General features: G+C 39.9%; 1 protein-coding gene across 5 annotated transcripts in view; it reads left to right on the top strand.

Annotated features, from left to right (window-relative positions):
• BCAS3 (BCAS3 microtubule associated cell migration factor) overlaps nucleotides 1–21505 on the top strand; it is a 1583483-nt gene that overhangs the window by 864719 nt on the left and 697259 nt on the right. The window lies entirely within an intron of this gene.

Genomic DNA, 21505 nt, shown 5'->3' with positions numbered 1-21505 from the left:
GACCCCTCTTGTGTCTGTTCCCCAGTCTGTGAGCCCTACTGTATCGGTGTCTACATCTGTTGTGTGTTCTTCCCCAGTGTTTCAGGTGCCCAGTGTTCCGAATGTAAACAAGTCATCCAGATTGGCTGAGGCTGCCAAAGGGGCAGATTCATGCAGATCTGAGGTGGCAGCTTCATCTGGGCCTTCCCTAAGGCAGCGTAAGACCTCTGGTGGGGGTTCTAAGATGAAGAAGGGGGGAGTTGTCACTGCTAATGATGTAGATGAGGTCTTTCAGGGTAATGTTTCAGGGGAGGAGGGAGAGTGGACTAAGGTGGGGAGAAGGAGGAATAAGGTAGTCCTGACCTCTGCCTCCTCGGTTTCCTCTTTAGAGGTAGATGACCTACCTCTGGGAAACAAGTTTGGGTCCTTATCTGAGGGGGAGGAGGAGTCTTCCGTGTCTCAGATGGAGGAGGATGAGGTAGAGTGTTCCTTAAAGAGATTAAGGTCTCCAGTAAGGGGGGAGGGAGCTCAGGCTAAGAAACGCCTACCTCAATCATCCTGATGGCAGTTCCCACTCCGATAAAGGTGGCAACGATTAATGTTGCCAGCATAAAATCTGTAAGGGCTCGTGATATGGCCTTATTTTTGCTCAGCGAGATGGATGCTGATATTTTATTTTTGCAAGAGACCCGGCTAAACAGCCTTGCCGATGTCCAACTGGCAAAGAGGGAGTGGAGGCGTGGGCCCTCCTTCTGGTCTCTTGCGGCTGAGCCTTACAGCGGAGTTGCAGTACTTTTTACTGGCATGGTAACGTGTCGGCGGGTTATCGAGGTAGAGATTGGAAGGTGTATGGTCCTGGATGTCTCTGTGAAGGGGCATGATCTGAGTTTAATAAATATTTATGGACCACAAACTAGATGGGAGAGGAAATGCCTCTTTACAAAGATTAAGCCTTTCCTTTTTACATCTCGGCAAGTTGTCTTTGGAGGTGATTTTAACACCGTTACTAGGCCCAAAGACAGGAAAGGCTCCACTGACAGTCTGAGATATGATAGCGTCTTTCTCAATACGATAGCCAGGGAAGCAGGTCTGGAAGATGCGCATATTAAGCGTTGCCCAGACAGCACGGGGTACACATTTAAGCGAGGCAGTTGTGAGAGCAGGATAGATAGGTTTTTTTTTTTAAGGGGGACTCTGCCTTTTCGGCTCCTGAGTGTCGTATGGTGGAGTTCTCTGATCACCTTTTGCTGTCTGTTATTCTCAATGCTTCAGATATGCCACCTAAAGGAAAGGGTATTTGGAGGATGAATTCGGCTCTGCTGGATGATGAGGAGATAAGACAATCCTTTGAGGCTTTTTTTCAGGCTCAGGTAACCGTCCTGGATTTCTGCAGCAGTAAGTCGGAGTGGTGGGAGCTTGCCAAAAGCCGGATTAGTGGGTTTTTCAAGGCCATAGGAAAAAGGAAACAGCTTGGTAAGTACATTGCCTACCAGCAGCTGCGGAGAAAACTTGACCACCTTGTCTCGAGTGGTGGAGATTCAGGGGCAATCTCTGAGGTGAAACTTCTCCTTAGGAAGTATCAGTATGACCGGCACGCTTCTTTGGTTCTGGAAAGGGACTATGGGAAATATCACTCGCCCGACCCTTATCAGAACTGCAAACAAAGCGCAGCAGTTAAGACGGTTGTTGGGCTAAGGGACAGTACGGGCTCTTTGACAAAATCCAGGTCAGGGATCCTGGAGGTCTCAAGGTCTTTTTATGTAGATCTTCTGGGAGAGAAGTACCTCGATCAGGCAAAGATGTCGAGTTTTCTGGATTCTACACCAGGTCTGGGAAATAACATTCCGCTGGCAAGTTTGACAGGGGAAATCACAGCAGAAGAGGTAGTCAAAGCTATAGATGGTCTGGCTATTAAGAAAACCCCGGGGCCAGACGGATTGATGGCTGAATTTTATAAGACTTTCAAATCCAGCTTGGTACCTTATCTTGTGGAGGTATTTAATGGCTGTCTGCAGGAGGGTTCACTCCCTCCCTCCATGAGACAATCTGCTGTGATTCTGTTGTCAAAAGGCAAGGATCCCTCGATGATTGAGAATTGGCGCCCCATTAGCCTTCTCAATGTCGATAGAAAGATTCTGGCAAAGATAATTTTCTGGCGCTTGTCGTCAGTAGCAGACAAACTTCTTTCTCGTCAGCAGCACTGTTCAGTCCAGGGCAGAAGCACTTTTTCAGCGGTTTTAGCTGTCCGGGAGGCTCTGGAACATTGCAGGGCTGAAGGCTGGGGAAAGTATTTGCTGGCATTGGATCAGGCAAAGGCTTTTGATCGTGTCAATCATGAGTACCTCTGGCTTCTCCTTGACAAGTATGGCCTGGAGGGTGGGTTTATTGGATGGCTTAAGACTTTATACAGAGAGGCAGAGAGCTTCATGCTTGTTAACGGTTGGGTTGGACGGCCCTTCAGGGTTGGATCGGGGGTGCGCCAGGGGTGTCCACTGAGCCCTTTGCTATACGTGTTCGCAATCGACCCCTTCATCAGAAGACTAGAGAGCGGACCATTGTGCGGGGTGCCGGTGGGCATTACTGGTGAGCCGCCCTTGAGGGTCGTAGCCTATGCTGATGACGTTTCTGTCTTTGTCTCTGGGACAGAGGAGGCGCAAGAGGTTGTCTGTTATAGAGCAGTATTCTGAGGCATCAGGCTCCAAGGTCAACCATGATAAAAGTGAAGTTTTTTGGATGAGCGAGGGAGGTGAGAGCTTTGCACTTCCGGACACCTTCCCCAGGCCTCAGCAGAAAGTCAAAGTATTAGGCATCGAGTTTGGCCCTGATGATTACAGTAAGTCAAATTGGGAAGCCAGGCTGAATGATGCTGATGTCAAGGTGAAATGCTGGAAGGGGTGGCGGCTCTCCTTGAGGGAAAGGGTGGACTTGATTAAGACCTACCTGATTCCTACCTTTCTGTATGTCAGCTTTGTTTGCATCTTGCCAGAGTCTTGCTATACCAGGATTTATAGTTGTTTCTTCCAGTTATTATGGGGGAACAGGCTGAATCTTGTGAAACGGAATGTGACTTACCTATCTAGGCGGAAGGGTGGCCTAGGGATGGTCAACCCGGTTGTATTCTTCTCTCTGATGTTTTTGAAGCACAATTTTGGTAACATGCTAGCAGAGAGACCGCCTGGATGGGTAGGTATTTTCCAGATCTGGTTTAGACCTTTTCTGGACTGTTGGGAGAGTGGTGGCCCAGTGAAAAGCCTGAGGATCAAGCATGGTAAGCTCCCGGCTTATGTTGCCCCGTGCCTGAAAATTCTTAGACGGTGGCATGTGACAGCGGAGGATATCAGGTCCCTTCCTAGGAGACTCCTGGGTGAGAAGATTGTGGGTACTGTCTTTCATGCGCCACTGGCCTTAAGGGATTGCCCAGGTCATATTATGAGGGAGGGTTTACGTTTAATAAATTCTGAGCGGATTCCCTTGAAATTTAGGGACCAGGCCTCGCTCGCTTTTCACGGTAGGCTCTATGTGAGGGGGAACGTGAAGTGCCGCTCTTTGGACAATCGTGGTTGTCCAAGAGCGGAGTGTCAGGGTGAGGTGGAAACCATGGACCACTTCTTGCTTCAGTGCCCTTTCAATATAGAAGTCTATAAAAAGGTGGGGAGGGCTCTGAATATTCCTTTCCTGCCTAGCATGTCTTATGCTGAGTGGGTGTATGGAGCATTGCAGAATCGCAAGGGATTTGATTTGGACACTCTTTTTTTAGTCAGCTTAGTAGTCCGATATTACACCTGGAATGCAGTGTCAGGTATCCCTTCGGCAGAAAGTCCTTCCTGTTCTGGTGGTGGTGTGTGAGATTCTTGGTGAGGTAGGGAAAATTCGGGGTCTTGAGAAAGACAGATGGCGGCCAAGGGTCTGGATAAAGGCGTGGAGGAATATCAGGCCTGTAGCTGCTGTTTGTTGATCTCTGGGTGTTGGGTTCTTTCCCTGTTTTCTCTCTGGACACTCCCTTAGATTTTCAAAGTTAAACATATTTTTTTTTGAAGAAAGGCTACATACACATGATAATCTATGTTTCTTGGTCTGAATGGTAATCAAATTTAGTAATGGGTATGTATGTGTGTATATGTGTGTGTATGTATATATAATGTGTATGTGTATATATGGTATAATACAGAGATATTTCTCTTGGTTGGGAAAAACCTTTTGTTTCGCATATTATAGGTTGAAGTAAGCCTTTATTATTATGTTTGGTCGTGTATACAAGATGTTATGCATATGTGTGTATGTATATATATATATAAAAAAAAAAAAAAATGTATATATAATATTTTATTTATTTTTGTATTTTTGTATAAAAAAGTTGGATTGTGTTTCTTGTTTGCAAGATTCTCAAAATAAAAAATTGCCAACTCAATATTGAGCCCTACAGCTAAGACTAGGATGCCATTAAAGTTCATGTGGGTTTAAAGGCATGTGGCCCAACACTTTTGACAATATCGTGTATATCTGAATCTTGCTTTTGATAGCATGCCCAAAATATTTTATCTAGGATAAAAATTAGCCAAAATGCTTAGGTGATCACAAGGCACTTATCTGTGACCCTCATCTCAATAGATAGATGGAAATAAAAAAGTAGAAATAAAGGGAAAATTGGCATGCCAGATTGCTTTAACATTTAAATACTATTGTGGGGTAACAATATGTAAGGATGAAACATAACAAATTGCCTCTATTTATGTACATTTTTATCCATAATTCACATATATTTCACAAAAGATTCAAAAGTTTTTTATTGAATTTAAAATATATGTTCACACCAGCTGCTGCATTGCAACGGAATGGTTGGTGTGTGGCGCGGTCTGGCCGAGATTAGTGCAGTGTTGATATTTACTTTTTTTTTATAACAAACCTTGATTCATTGTCACACATATATTTCAAAAAGTTCAATTGCTAGACGCCTGGGGCATGTAGTACTTTTTTTCAGCACACTGCCGCAACGCAGGGGTTATTTTGCCTGGTCGTGCAGTGGGACTGCACTGGAATAGATGTCCAACGCAGGCCTACCACATATGGTGTGAATGTACCCTAAGTGTTTGGCAAACGTTTTGGGAATCTTAGGGGTAAACTTTGGGAAACTAATCCCTTCATGTACATATCAAAATTGAAACTGCATGCTACTGACAAAAAAGCACATCCACATTTTCTAAAAAATATACAGTATCTTTTTTTTTATTTCTATACTTCTGAAGCCCATCCAAAATGCATTCCTGTGTGATCTCACATTGAAACCTTTATCATATTGCTTCTTAGGTTTTTCTTCTATGTCCTCTCTGGCATTGAACATGTGTGCCTCTTATGCCTCTTTGAGCAGAAGATGTTCCTTGTTGTGTAAAATAATAAGGAAATGCTTTTGCTAAAGTAAACACCTTTATACAGTGTAGTACATAGTGCTAGTTTCCATTTTCTATGGGAACTGCCGCTCTTTCAAATTCTAATGGACTGTCTATATGGGGTGAATAAGATACACTTAGCCATTGCTGTAAGCAGCATGTAGGCGGAAATGTAGTCTTTACCCAAAGAACACTTAATTATATTTTCTTCAAGGGTTTCCTATAAAGTTGCCTGAGAATCCTGCATCGCTGCAGCAAATATGTTGGCTGTAATTGTGTTCTCAGACAGGAAAAAAACAAAATATAAGGAAAAAAAAAACTAAGAAGTTAAACTGACCTAATGTCCTTCTCACAGGAGAATGTTAAGAACTTCAAGCCTCAAAAGTTTATCATAACATGTCACTTTATTACAGGCAAAGTGCTGTATACAGAGAGTTACTGTGATTTTTAATAAAACAAATTGATGGCAGTAGTTCTCAGAAAACATCCTGAGGCGTTTAAAATCAGACTATGAATTTGGTATGGCTGGAGACATTTTACTGTTTTTAACTTTTACAGACTTTTACAGAAGCTTTTCAATATATTATGTTTTTGTTTTTTTTCTCATCATTTCTATTAATATTTTATATAAACCTATATTTCCTGATTCTACAGTACAGGATGCAGACTTCTTTAAATCCCTACAACTGGGGTATATGCTGCTACCTTTAAGTGATTGGACACTGGCAAAAAAAAAAAACTGCTAGGACATTTGCCATACAACCCCTCCATCTAGCTAGCCTCAGTTTTCTGCTAGTGTCCTTAGGAAGTAAATGAAGCCTCGTTCAAGTTGATAAGGGGATAGGGGTGGGTACCATCATCCTTAAATATGGATATTTGAAAGAGGGAAAGTGCCTGGAGTTGCTCCAAACATACTCTGTAGCATAGCAGTAAAAAGTCCAGGACTTTAGAAAGCATTTCTCAGTAGAGAGAAGAGCTCCATCACCTAATGACACTACTACTACTACAGTACCCAAGGATTGAACCAGTTAAAAGGACAAATTAAACAATTTATTAGAAAATAGACAAGGTTAAAAACAGTTGGTATAAACATACATACACTGTGCACAGTAATGAAAACAAGTAATGGATACGTAGGTCCTAATCCAAGAATTAAAAAAAAAAAAAATTGATGTATATCCTGACAGAGTCTTCTACATGTTTCACGGTATCCACTGGTTCTTCAGGAGGGGTCAGTCAAAAACATCTACAAGAGTGAATAAAGTTTCATAATTGAACAATTATACAAATTTCAAGAATTGGTAGATTTGAGTGTAACAGACACTTGAGTAAAAATACATACTAGATTAATCTTGGACTCATTGTCACCTTACCATTTTTCAACTATGATTTTTTTGTGCTCATAGTGTCATTCATGCCCGCCCTGGGTGGACTACTTTTGGTACTGTGTGACACCTCCAGGGCCGTCTTTGATAAGCTACCTATAACTTTACAGATTCTCCAAGATTAATCTAGTATGTATTGCTACTCAAGTGTCTGTTACACTCAAATCTACCAATTCTTGAAATTTGTATAATTGTTCAATTATGAAACTTTATTCCACCTTGTAGATGTTTTTGACTGACCCCTCCTGAAGAAGCGATGGATACCATGAAACATGTAGAGGACTCTGTCAAGGTACACATCTAAGCTTTCGTGGATTAGGACCTACGTGTCCATTACTTGTTTTCATTACCGTGTATGGTACTGTGTGCACAGTGTATGTATCTTTTGCACCAACTGTTTTTTAACCTTGTCTATTTTCAAATAAATTGTTTAATTTGTCCTTTTAACTGGTTCAATCCTTGGGTACCGACATGGTCCTCAAATTTTTAGTGCTATAGAGTATGTTTAGAGCAGCTCCAGGCACTTTCCCTCTTTCTAGTGTCATTAGGTGATGGAGCTCTTCTCTCTACTGAGAGATGCTTTCTTTCCAAAATAGAGGTTTTTTTACTTTCTATGAATTTTTGTCCATGGTGATTTTTATATCAGGATCTGGCTGCACCATAGACACATCATCTTTTCTATAGCTTCTGGATTGGTTGACTCCTTGGTAGTACCTGTTTCCCATCACATGGAAAACGTGAGGCCAACCAGTAAGGTTTCAGCACTTAGTGCACTTTGACACTTAGTGCAACACTTTGAGTTAGTTGCACGGTGCTCTACTGGTGGAGAGATGTGGTCTGCCTGGTGCAGGGCCCAGTCTCTGAGGACCCTGCTGGTGTATGCCCATCATGGAGGGCAAAGCAAGGAAGGGATTACATCCTAATTATTTCTGAGGGAGATTGGTGATTACAGGCTGGAAGCCCTCTAAACATTTATCCCAGAGTGCCCCTAGCTTTTTTTCTCTGGGAGAATTTGCACTGCTGTTTCACAGTGGAGTGCAGTGAGTCCAAAATAGCAAGGGCTATTTTTATAACCATTGTACCCTATAGGATTGAGTAGTACAGGAGGATGACAACAATGGCACTGCTGTGCCTATTTGAATTTTTTTTCAAAACTAAAGAAAACTATAGCTGGTATTATAGACACTGTAAGCTCTTGCTTAGCATTGGAGCAGCCTACGTCTACTCACCTGAGGGTACCCAGTATGGGATTTTTTGCAAAGCCATCTTTTTTCCATCATTACTTTAACCAAATGTTGTGGTTGTCTTTAATGTCAATTTAATTCTCATGCCAAAATAAAAACAAAAAAAATAAAAAAATAAAACTGGAAAACCAGCCAAGACGTTCCTGGTCAATTTACTTGATGAGTCTGTCTTGTATGGGGACTGGCCTCATCAAGAGATGCTATTCCCACCCCAAAAGTGTTTCACCCAACACTATCCTATTGAGGAAAACCTTCTATGCAAGTGGACATTTGCTGTTATAGATCCTGAAATTTCCTGCCTAATAAGACTTCCATGCCCCTTGTGGATGATAATCCTGTGTTTAAAGACCTGAAAGACAAGAAGTTATAGGCACGCTTTAAAGCTCTATCCTCCATGACAAGTCCAGCCATGCAACCTGTGGTTGCTTTTATGGCTGTCCATCAGTCTGTAACATCAACATATTTTGACCATTATGCCATTCTTATGGATATTTTGGTCCACAATCAAATGGAGCTGTTACCTACGCCCTTATTTCACTGTGTGAATGCCATGACAGCTAGTGTTCGCCGCCAACTTTGCTGAATGAGTCTTCTACTTATCCACATGTGCAGAATCATGTGGCCTAAATGCTGGTTAGCCAATCTCCCATGCAAGAAGTGGCTTTAGGCAGCTTCTGATCCCCTGAAGACATTCCCTAGTAACAAAATATTTAGGGAAGTAATTGTTCGTAATGTCAACATGCACGCCAGTTTCTATGCAGTGCTGTTGATGTTATGTTGTGAGTACCTATATTTGTGCAATAAACCATTGTACTCAAAGGTATTACACAATGTGGCTTGTTTTCTTTCTTTCTGGTGTCTATACTTGTTGGCTATACTGAGGAGAGACTGAGACCTAAACCCAGAGGGTTTGTATCACAGTCTGATGGCATTGAGATCTTTGGTATCAATGAATGCTGTTATGACCTCCTATTACTTAGCATTCCCCCAAATTTATTAAGGAGTCTGAAAACCTGGTAGGGTGGTGGAGCATGTAGATTCCTACACAATTTGTAGTGTTTGCTTCAAAGCACTACTTGGAATAATATGTAGACTTTAAACAGCAATTTGTTTTTTATTATTTTATTTTTAGCACTTATGCACTTTATGCACAATAAGTTGGAGCACTAATTTTATATACCAGGGGTCTCCAAACTTTCTAAACAAAGGACCTGTTTATTGTCCTTTGGACTTCAGGGGGGTCAGACTTTGGCCATTGGGAGTAGAAAAGATTTTTCACAGCAGGCAATTTCCCCAGGGACCGGAGGGTGGGAGGTCTATTCACTGAGCATGTCCTCAGCCCCCCTTTACAGTACAGTCTCCCCTTTAAATCAGTGCCCTCATTTCCCCCCCCCTTCACTTTACAGTGCAGTCCCCTTTACATCACAGTGCCCCTTTACATTAATGTAACTGAAACTGCTCTGTAAAGGGGGCACTGAAATGTAAAGGGGGCTGTGATGTAAAGGGGGCACTGTAATGTAAAGGGGACTGCTCTGTAAGGGGGGCTCTGTAATGTAAATGGGAGTTGTGATGTAAAAGGGACTGCACTGTAAAGGGGGCACTTTGCTATAAAGGGGGCTGCACTGTAAAGGGGCACTGTAATGATTACAGTGTCCCTTTACAATGCAGTCATCTTTATATTACAGTGCCCCTAGCAGTCACAACCTTCTGCATTACAGTGCTCCTACAGTCTATCCCCTCCTTCCTCTCTAAAATTACACATCCCAAAAGAAGTTGGTTTGTTGCATGTAACCCATTGGAGAGATTTGCTGTCTCTGTGACCTCCAATTTTAAGTTCTATCTGATCTAAAGGACATCTTGCATTATTGCATTATATATTATACTAGCATTAAAGATTACCTCCAACAGTCAATGCCTGTTTCAGTAAAATAACTCTCAAAACAAGATAGGTGGTAAACCATTTGGAATGAAACAGTGTATATTAAACAGTGTAATGAAACAGTGTATATTAATAACAGCCTCATTCTTTCCACTAAATACTCCTTTAAGTGAAAAATAAAAATATAAGCTGTATCTGCTAGTCTGTTTTTAATGTATGATTTACTGAAAAAATTGAAAAAGCAACCAAATCATTTTTACATTGCCTTCCTTTCTTCACTTAGCTTAATCCTCTCTTTCTTCCACCTCTACTCGACCCAGTACATTATATACATTACTTACTTGACAGCCAGCTAGACTAATCTGACCACAGAACAGGAGTGAATAAACACACTAGAAGTGCCAACTGTAAAGAGCTGCAACTTCCAATGGGCGAAATGAAAAGTTTTATTCTTGCCAGCGCTATCCAGCTCTTTTCACTATACTTGTTTTTTAGCTTTCTTTCTAACATTATACATATGTCATCAAGGGTAACAGAATGCATTGAGAAAGTCTGCCCTTCACTTCAACCTTTCAGTTAGAATAGTGGGTAATGTGTGTTGTCAGTGTGAAGTAGATACAATATGTTTGTCCTGCACACAACAGGAGAGTGAATAGGAACATCTGGCCATAGCCTCGATTAAACTGCAAAGGCATCTGTTTACCTCTTGGCTCTGTGACACTGATGGTTCTGAGCTTAAAATATACAGGATGCTTTATCTGTGGCCTAATTTGCACTGCTTCAGAGGTATGGGCTATGAAAGAAGCTGAAATCTCTTTGGGCAAACCAAGGAATGGTGAGAAACAAAAGATAGTAGGAGAGAGCCTTCTGTATGCTCAGAGCCTTCAAGGCTCATAAATCCAGCAGCATATTCAAAATTCTTGCCTGGAGATGCTGGGATCTAAGGGAATAATGCATAACTGGAGGGAAACAAATGTTTCCACAGGCACTGTTCTTGTGCAATGAGTATGTACTAAGGCAGGTGTCAGGTGTTGTCACAAAACAACATGCATTATTAGAAGTAATGAGCACAAGGAGTTATAGTGGACTGTTCGGTGAGATATAACTACAACTGACATCTGAAATTGGTGAGAACACATGTTTCATGCTACATTTTGAATTTACTCTGCCCAATGTATTGCGACTGAATAATATAATACCTGGGCAGTCAAATAATCTGGTATCATCTGCATGCTGATCCCATGAGCAGTTCTGAAAAGGGAATGTTGTCCCCAATAATGAATAATGACTGAGCTTCTGACATATATGCTGCCAATTTGCCAAAAGAATTGGTGTGTTTGAGAAAATTACTGGGCTTATTTGAATGCCTTCAAGTACTTCAGTTTCACTTAACATGTTTTATATATATATATATATATATATATATATATATATATATATATATATATATATATATATATATATATATATATATATATATATATAATATAGAGAGAGAGAGAGAGAGAGAGCGCGAGAGAGAGAGATAGTTGTGCTCAAAAGGTTAATTTCCCCGGAAGAACTTATAATTTATTGGCCATTTTTCAGAGAATATGAATGATAACACAAAAACATTTGTTTCGCTCATGGTTAGTGTTTGTTTGAAGTCATTTATTATCAATCAACTGTGTTTACTCTTTTTAAATCATAATGGCAACAGAAACTACCCAAAATACCCTGTTACATACCCTGGCGACTTTGGCCTGATAACATGCACACAAGTTGACACAAAGGGGTTTGAATGGCAATTAAAGGTAACCATCCTCACCTGTGATCTATTTGGTTTTATTAGTGTGTATAAAAGGTCAATGAGTTTCTGGACTCCTGACAGACCCTTGCATCTTTCATCCAGTGCTGCACTGACGTTTCTGGATTCTGAGTCATGGGGAAAGCAAAAGAATTGTCAAAGGATCTGCAGGAAAAGGTAGTTGAGCTGTATAAAACAGGAAACATGAAGGACATACAAAGATATCCAAGGATTGAGAATGCCAATCAGCAAAGTTCAAACCCTAATCAAAAAGTGGAAAATGGTAGACCAACTAAAATTTCAGCCACAACTGCCAGGAAAAATGTTTGGGATGCAAAGTAAAACCCAAAATTAACTTCAGGTGAAATGCAGGACTCTCTGAAAACATGTGGTGTGTCTGTTTCAAGATGCACACTAAGGAGGCACTTAAAGAAAGATGGGCTGGGTGGTCGAGTTGCCAGAAGAAAAGCCATTACTATGCAAATGCCACAAAGTATCACGCTTACAAAATGCCAAACAGCACAGAGACGATCCTAAAACCTTCTGGCACAAAGTCATTTGGAGTGATGAGACCAACATGTAGCTTTTTGGCCACAACCGCTACATTTGGAGAGAAGTCAACAAGGCCTATGTTGAAGAGTACAGAGGTGGATCGCTGATGTTTTGGGGAAGTGTGAGTTACAAAGGCACCGGAAATTTGGTCAAAATTGTTGGCAAGATGAATGAAATATGATATTAAAAAATACTGGAGGAACATTTGCATTCATCGTCCAGGAAGCTGCGCATGGGGTGTATTTGGACATTCCAACATGACAGTGAGCCAAAACACAAGGCTAAGTCGACCTGGCATTGGATACAGCAGAAAAAAATTAAGGTTCTGCAGTGGCCATCTCAGTCACCTGACCTCAATATCATTGAGCTACTCTGGGGAGATCACAAACGTGCAGTTCATGCAAAACAGCTCAAGAATTTACAGGAACTGGAGGCTTTTTGCCAAGAGGAATGGGCATCTTTACCATCTGATAAGAGCCTCATCCACAAATACCACAAAAGACTTCAAGCTGTCATTGATGTTAAAGGGGCAATATACGGTATTAAGAACTGAAGCGTGTAAACTTTTGATCAGGGTCATTTTGGTAGTTGCTGTTGCCATTATGACTTAAAAAAGAGTAAATACATCTTATTGATAATAAATAGCTTCAGCCAAACACACAGATCTCTGTTCTTTCAGGGGAGAGGAGACAGATTGTGTGTCCATACTATGTATGAACACTGATCTCTCTCTTCTCCTAGACAGTCCCACCCCCAACAGTTAGAAACACACATAGTTAACACAGTTAACCCCTTGATCGCCACCTAGTGTTAACCTCTTGACAGCCAATGACATTTACACACTAATCAGAGCATTTTTATAGCATTGATCACTGTATAATTTTCAATGATTTCAAAAATTTGTCAAAAATGTTGCCATTACTAGTAGTACTAGTTATACGTTTTGCACAAACCAATCAATATTCGCTTATTGCGATTTTATTTTTATTTTTTCACCAGAAACATGTAGAAGAATATATATTGGCCTAAACTGAGGAAAATTTATTTTTATTTTTTTAAATAATAAAATAATAAATAATGTGAGATATTTATTATAGCAAAAAGTAATTATTGTGTTTTTTTTTTTTCAAAATTGTCACTCTTCTTTTATTTATAGCACAAAAAAATAAAAAATTGTAGGGGCGATCAAATACCACCAAAAGAAAGCTCTATTTGTGGAAAAAAAAGGACGTACATTTTGTTTGGGTACAGCGTCACACGACCGCTCAATTGTCAGTTAAAGCGATGCAGTGCTGAATCACAAAAAAATGGTCTGGTCATTGAGCAGCCAAATCTTCTGGGGCGGAAGTGGTTAAGATTGCTGTTCAGACAAAGCATGAGCTGATGTAAATCATGCCTTGCAAAAATAAGCTCTCTGAAGATATACGATCAAGAGTAGTTGATCTGCATAAGGCTGGAAAGGCATATACAGCAATTTCAAAGTGTATAGGCATCCATCAGTTGACAGACAAATTGTCTATAAATGGAGACAGTTTAGTGCTGTGGCTATTCTTTCTAAAAATGAGTGCCCATCCAAAATTACTTCCAAGTCACAATGCAGAATCCTCAGTGAGGTAAAGAAGAACCCTTGGGTAACAGCTAAAGGCTCGAATACCTTACTGCTACGGACAAACATTGCTCATGAATCTACCATACTTAGGTCTTTAAATAGACAGGGTGTCCATGGCAGAACACCATGGAGGAAGCAGCTGCTCTCCAAAAAAAATATGTCTGCATGCTTGAAGGTCGCTAAAGAACACCTTGGCAAATAACAATGCTGCTGGGAAAAAGTTTTGTGGACTTATGAAACAAGAGTTGAATTATCCGTGAAGCATACTCAGCACTGCATGTGTGTGGTGCAAAAAGGGCACATCTTACCAACATCAAAACATCATCCTACTGGTGAAGTATGGTGAAGGGAACATTGTGATTTGGGTTTGCTTTGCTGCCTCAAGACCTGGACCACTGCCATTATCAAGGAGAAAATGAATTCCCAATTTTATCAAAATATTCTACAGGATATGTCAGGGTGGCTGTCCACCAGTGTAACTTAATAAAAGTTGTATGATGCAGCACGACAATGATCCTAAGCATTGAAGTAAGTCCACTACATACTGGTTTCAGAAAAAGAAAATGCACCTTTTTGGAGTAGCCCAGTCAGAGCCTAGACCTTAGCCCATAGAGATGCTGTGGAATGACCACAAGGGAGCGGTTCACACCAGACATTATACAAATGTGAGCTGAAACACTTTTGTAAAGAGGGCAAAGAAAGAGAGCTGTGCTAACCTTATAACATTCAGTTGATAAATTTATTTATATATATATATATATATATATATATATATATATATATATATATATATATATATATGTGTGAATTAGTAGTCCATATAGATCATCAAATCCATTGACCAAAAAAATGTAAAGGGAAGTGTCCCTTTAAGTGTTCATTGTGACAATTAAATGAATGTTGTCACACCACGACAAACCAGTGCACCTCCACCACATAAAAGACACGCTTACCAGATGGCAAGCTTAAAAATCTTGCAGCTATTGCCCAGCCAAGCCTTTATCCTGAGGGGAACTCTGATGTTAGCTCATGGACGGATCACACTCCTTGCGGGAACAAGCCAAACCGACATCTTTATATTCTCACAGGAAAGGGGTCAACTCAGCAATTAGTGGATAATAGGCCAGGATACCTGGTAGACATAGTTCAACCTATGAGTAACCTATCCATTACCAATTCCAATGGACTCAGCCCTGGGGTATCCAGCCAAGGTCCCCAAAGATTTTCACATTTTCATGGACATCCCCTGTGCTGGTAGATGTATTTTTCCAATCTGAGAGTTTTCTCCATACAATGTACCCACTCTTTGTGTGACGGAGAGTCAGTAGACTTGTGGTACCAAAGCACCACTCTTCTGGCTTGAAAGAGAGCTCTAGCCACAGCTTCTCTGACATTATCAGTTAATTGGATATCATAGGAAAATTAGAAAATCTTTGGGGACCTTGGCTGGTTACTCATTGGTTTAACTATGTCTACCAGGTATCCTGGCCTATTGTCCACTGAATGCTGAGTTGACCCCTTAGTTCCAGTGAGAATATAAAGATGTCTGTTTGACTTCTTTCCACATGGAGTATGATCCCTCCAAAAGCTCACCATCTAGTAACAATGTCTTCTATGTGGTGGATGTGCACTGGTTTGTCGCAGTGTGACAACATTCATTTAATTGTCACGATGAACACTTAAAGAGACACTTACCTTTACAATGTGTTTTTGCACATTTGTTAATTGAATGTAATAAGGTTAGCACAGCTCTCTTTGCCCTTTATTTGTATTTCTGTGTGTATCTCACAGTAGAGTGTCAGCTTTAATTTAAAGAGGGATTCCACCAAAAAAAAATATATTAAAAGCCAGCAGCTATAAATACTACAGCTGCTGACTTTTAATAAATGGACACTCACCTGTCCCGGGTTCCAGCGATGCCGGCAGCTGAGGCCGATCGATCGCTCGGCTCTCGGCTGCTGTAGTCACCATTCTAGGTGAGGGAATCAGGAAGTGAAGCGAATCGGCTTCACTTCCCGGTTCCCTACTGCGCATGCGCGAGCCGCGCCGCACAATAGGAAATCTCCGCGCTGTCACTGGGACCCGTGTGTGTCCCAGCAGACAGCGCGGCAGGGCAGGAAATGGCATAGACTCTTTGACAGGTATCTCCACCCCCCTCCCCCCTGAAAGGTGTCAATTGTGACACCGGAGGGGGGGAGGGATCCAATCAGCGGAGGTTCCACTTTAGGGTGGAATCCCGCTTTAATTGTTGATTTAAAGCTCAATATGTGTTAGAGCGGTAATTTCCCAATTTTTTTTATTTTTAGTTTTGTAGAGAGGAATGGTCAAAAAATTCCTCCTGAACATTGTGCAAGTTTGTTCTAGAGCTGTTGAAAGTGCTTGCTTGAAGTCATTGCTGCCAAAGGAGGTTTGACCAGCTATTAATGCGCTTTCGACCGCCATAGTCGATTTTTAATCACGGTCAGTTCCTGCTGAGCTGGTCAAAATTTGAATCATGTATGGATAGGTTGAATGTACCCAAGTTGATCGATGGGTACAAGTAGCCTGTTGGATTTTACATGCGATTACTGTTAGTGGCTGTTATATAATTTTGGCCTCCCCAACACTGACTGACTGTGTTGTTGGGGAAATCAAGTGATTTTTTGCTCCATCTATGGCAGACCTTACTTTTTCCTCCATCACTGTGAATGGGCGTGTTTAATAAAGACATGAGTAATTAGAATAGTTTGTGTGTTATCAGCTTAAGCACATTGTGTTTGTCTGTTGTTGTGGCTTAAATGAGGATCAGATCATGTTCTATGGCGAATTACGGCAGAAAACCAATTCATTTCAAGGAGTGCACATACATTTTTCTTGCCACTGTAAATATTCAGTTGTCTCCAAATACAGTTGTGCGAAAAACAAACTGCACCCCATGAAATTACATTTTTAACATATTCCAACAGGCAAACATATCTTCTTTCATACAGTGTTTACTGATAAAGAGGATATAAGCAAATGACACATAACATTGACATATTTGGGTTAAAGCAAACATACTGTTCACTTTGCAAGGGAAGTTAGACTGTGCAAGAAAATTTCCCCTGGAGCTTAGCAATTGTGGTGAATTATGGAAAAGTAACCCAGAATATCTCATGTCCTCCCACTAACCTGTACCCCAATTCCCTAAAGTGCTAACATAAGCTGTTGCAGGTACCAATAATGTGTTCCCACATCAAACAATGACTAAAATAATAAATACAGCTGTGCTGCTAAAAAACTCAATATCAATATCCACCTCAATATATCTCTGAATATATCAGGAAAGTGATATAAAACCATATAACATAGCAAACTTAGCGTAAAAGAATAATAATGCAAAACAGGTATATAACAGAATTATATCTGTGCAGCCATCAAACATGATATGCAAGTGCTCATTTCAAGCTTATACTGTACATATACACAATAATATCATGATATTTATAACAAACCATAAAAAACTGTCCCAAACATCTGTGACACAGCAACAATGCTGTAAGATCGACAAGTCCCAGAAACATTGTGAACATATTTCAGTATGTGCTCACTCCACAATTCTTGCCTTTGACCCAATGCACTCCAATACAACAGAGTTTCACCACCACACAGAATGCTCGCTCACCTCAAGGTATACAGTAGATATGAAAAGTCTACACAACCCTGTTAAAATGTCACCACCTTTATGTGACCTATAAACTGTACAACTCAATTTGAAAAAGAAACTGAAATATTTTAGGGGGGAAGTAAAAATAAAAAAAATAAAATAATGTGGTTGCATAAGTGTGCACACCCTCTTATAACTGGGGATGTAACTGTGTTCAGAATTAAGCATTAAGAATTAAGCAATTAAGCAACTCATGTTAAATAGAAGTCTGTACACACCTGCCATCATTTAAAGTGTCTCTGATTAACCCCAAATAAAGTTTAGCTGTTCTAGTAGGTCTGTCCTAAAAATTTCTTATGCCGCGTACACACGGTCGAACTGTTTGACGTACTTAGTCCGTCATACAATCCGACGGGCAATCCGGCGTACTTTCCACTGAATGGACTTGACCACACACGGATACACAAACAGTCCGAAGAAAGCTTGCACAATGACGTACAGCACGTACGACGGGACTAGAAATAGGAAGTCCAAGACACAGCAAAGCCCTGTAAATCCCTTCTGGGCATACGCCATTCTTAGTCCAACGGACTAGCATACTGACGACCGTATTGTCCGCTGAAACCAAAGTACGACGGACAGACTTTTGGAAAAAAACAAAATTCTTAGTACTCCGGACTGCACGCTGAAAAAGTCCGCTGAAGCCCACACACGAGCGGATTGTCCGCTGAAATGTGTTTCAACGGACTAAGTACGTCAAACAGTTTGACCGTGTGTACGCGGCTTAAGTCGCATCCTACAGTAAACCCATGGTCCACAGAGAGCTTCCAAAGCATTTAGAGAGATCTCATTGTTATAAGGTCTCAGTCAGGAGAAGGGTACAAAGCATGGGTTAGTGTTCTTATGATGGCAGAGATTTTTCTCACTAAATTGAGATGCCATGCTAGTATAGTGTATAACTGGAAAAGAAACAAAAAAACTGATAGTATAACTGAAAAAAACATAGTGGTCAAAAATATTGGATACAAAGGGCACAAATAATAATATATATATTTTTTATTGTACAGTTATGTCACAAAACTGTTATATGCTACTGAGGTAAAATGGGAACCTCTGATGGAACTAATAGAAATACATTAAACAGTTTTTGTAGTAAAAATGTTCCCTTTAGCTATTTTTCATTATTGTTTTTATGTCCTTCATACTCTGTGAAGCTCTTTTTAAAGGAAACATGTGTATGCACTGTTATACTATATGTAACCATAGCTTGCACAAACCACAGTACTGTTTACTTTCTAAAATAGTATTCATTAACATGCTGTGTTATATATGAATTTCTTGCACATTAATAAAAAATATTTAAGTCCCTTTCAAATTTGAAAATATTTGCTCAGCTGTGTCAGTTTAATAGGAAAAAATTGAGAACTAAATATAAAATAAACTGAGCTTAGTCTTAGGGGCTTAAAAATGTACAACTTGATTTTCTAAATCTGTCCAGCATAATTTTATGTAGTAGCAGTTATGTGTTGACTTTTAAAATTACAAGAATGTAGAACTCAAAAGTGCATTTCCATTTAGAGTCAGTCAGTGGCATAAGAAGAAGCAATTGGTCGGTGAACATAGACTACATAGCCCTCTTGTGCATAACACAGGGCCCTCTTTGAGACCTGTAACCCTTTTGTCAAAATGCTGCCATATTTGTTGTCCATTTTGCTTATCTTTTTACACTCCTGTCATTTAACCAATCACCTCTGCCCCAGTATATACCTTTAGCACATACTGATCACATACTGATCAGGTGCCTTACTAAAGCACTCTTCCCACCACCAATGAAAACTCATCGTATACCTATATTTTCTTATTTTGTCCTCCTTTTTTTATATATTTTTAGAACACTTTTGTGTAATAGCATAGGTTTCTATCTCTGGAAATGAGCATGATATGGAAGTAATGTGTCTTATTGCCATGACAAAGCCATAGGACTGTCTGAGGCCTCTTTATGTGTTAGACCCATAGAACTGGTTGATAATTTGAAGCACTGAGCAAGATGATCTCATAATCCTGAAGCCTCACAAGTGGACATAGGTAGACTTTATTACATGACCTAAAGGGGAGTGGAGCTTTCCTTTTAGGCCATAATCTTTTACATTAAACAGAATTCTAGTTACCAAACAAATCATTGGACCCTGTCTTCCTCCATCCTCCCCCAAGTCAATGTGCTGTACATTTTTATATCTTAATTCTTTATGTGTACCTTTTAATTTTCTTACAAAGTGACAGTTACATCACCACTCCATGTTCAGTCTTCACTACACTGTAATGAGCAACCCCACAAGTACTATGTGTCCCATTAAACTTTTCAAATATGCTGCTGTCGACAACCAATGGCTGTGGCATCAGCAACATTGGATATCCTCTTTAAGGTCCTGAGAATTAAAAGGAGGTAGTACAGAAATTTCTGCATAGATAAAATGAGGGGTCCTGCAAAGAAGAATGGTAGAAACTGCCCAAAAATAGGTGTGCTAAGCTTGTACCGTCATACTCAAAAAGACTTTATGCTGTGATTGGTGCCAAAGGTGCTTCAACAAAGTATTGAACAAAGGCTGTGAATACTTCTGTACATGTGATTTTTTTTTTTTTTTCATTTTTAATACATTTGTAAAGATTTCAAACAAACTTTGTTCATGTTCATTATGGGGTATAGTTTGTGGAATTTTTGGGGAAATAATGAATTCACTTTTTCCACATTTTGTTATCTTACAGCCTTAATCCAAAATTAAAGTGCTGTGAATACTTTCCGGATGCACTATATGTAAACACTTGTGCTCCTGTATGATATAGTAAGATCAAGCAAGTTGAGAGACGCCAATTCTTTTATTAATCAACAGGTTTATCTGCCCGTGGGAAAGTATATGTGCTACTGATATGTTTACAGCTTGATGCCTATTTCCGTATTTATTTTCTGACCTCTAGGCCAAAATCATGTTAAATTTCATTTGTCTTACAAATATCAATACTTATTAATCAATTTGACCAATGTCATATATAAAATAAGATTAGGATTTTTTCTATGAATTGGTGGTTTCCAAAATGTAAGATCATTGGTCACACAATTGTTTATACATAATTAAACAGATATGGAACATTTTGTGTGACAAATGTAAGTCGATACTTTTGCATGTGACTTTTTCTAAAAACGTACCGGTGACAAATTTAACCTAATGTCGCAAAAAGTACATTCAGAAACCAAGGTGTTTATTGCACACACTGTTTTCCAAAAAGTGTTACAATTTTCTTTTAAGATCATTCTTTCCATATATTATGAAGCATTGTGGTTATTTGCACTACATCAATAAATATTTAAAGAGAATCTGTCATCAGATCTTTCAGATGGAGGCTACCACTAACCCACTGGATAAGCTGCTTGCTAATTCCAAGGCATTGAATTGTCTGTTGGCATCATTGTGGGTAAACTGACTAGTATGTTACTTGAAAAGTTAGACAGTGCTAGCTTCCAGCAGGCAGGTATTGTGTTTATGACATAATCCCTTTTGAAACAGTACAATACTTGTGGTTTTCAGTGCACATGCACCGCATACTCTTGAAGCTAACAGTTGACACATTTTGGCTTGATACAGATATGCTTTAATATGCTACCATTATTTTCCTAAGCACAAAATTGATTTTTAGGTGTGCGAATTTGCTTTATTTGGACTTTTGGTGTATTGGCATTGTCTCATCATCACTATGTTTATTACAGATTCTTGTTTTTCCCCTCTGTTCATGTACAGATTAACACATTGTACACAGACAGTAATAAAACAGAGTTGACAGGAGTTCTATCCTTCCCCTAAGAATGGCTATTTCTGTCTGCTTTACTGTTGGAAATGTAACATTGCCACCATGACAGCAAGCAGGGAAAAATCCTACTAACAAAGCTCAATATACTGAAGCAATAAAATTCTGGCAGAGGTTCAAACTATGCCTCACTGTATCTAGAACTAAAAAAAAAATGGCCTGGTTTACAATTTAAAACCCGATATGCAATAATTCACCAACTAT

Source organism: Lithobates pipiens, unplaced genomic scaffold, assembly GCF_037356315.1.
Source record: "Lithobates pipiens isolate NorthernLeopardFrog02 unplaced genomic scaffold, aLitPip1_a1.2 Scaffold_16, whole genome shotgun sequence".
NCBI lineage: Eukaryota > Metazoa > Chordata > Amphibia > Anura > Ranidae > Lithobates > Lithobates pipiens.
The sequence above is the reverse complement of the archived record's forward strand: the minus strand, read 5'-3'. Positions and strand labels throughout refer to the sequence as shown.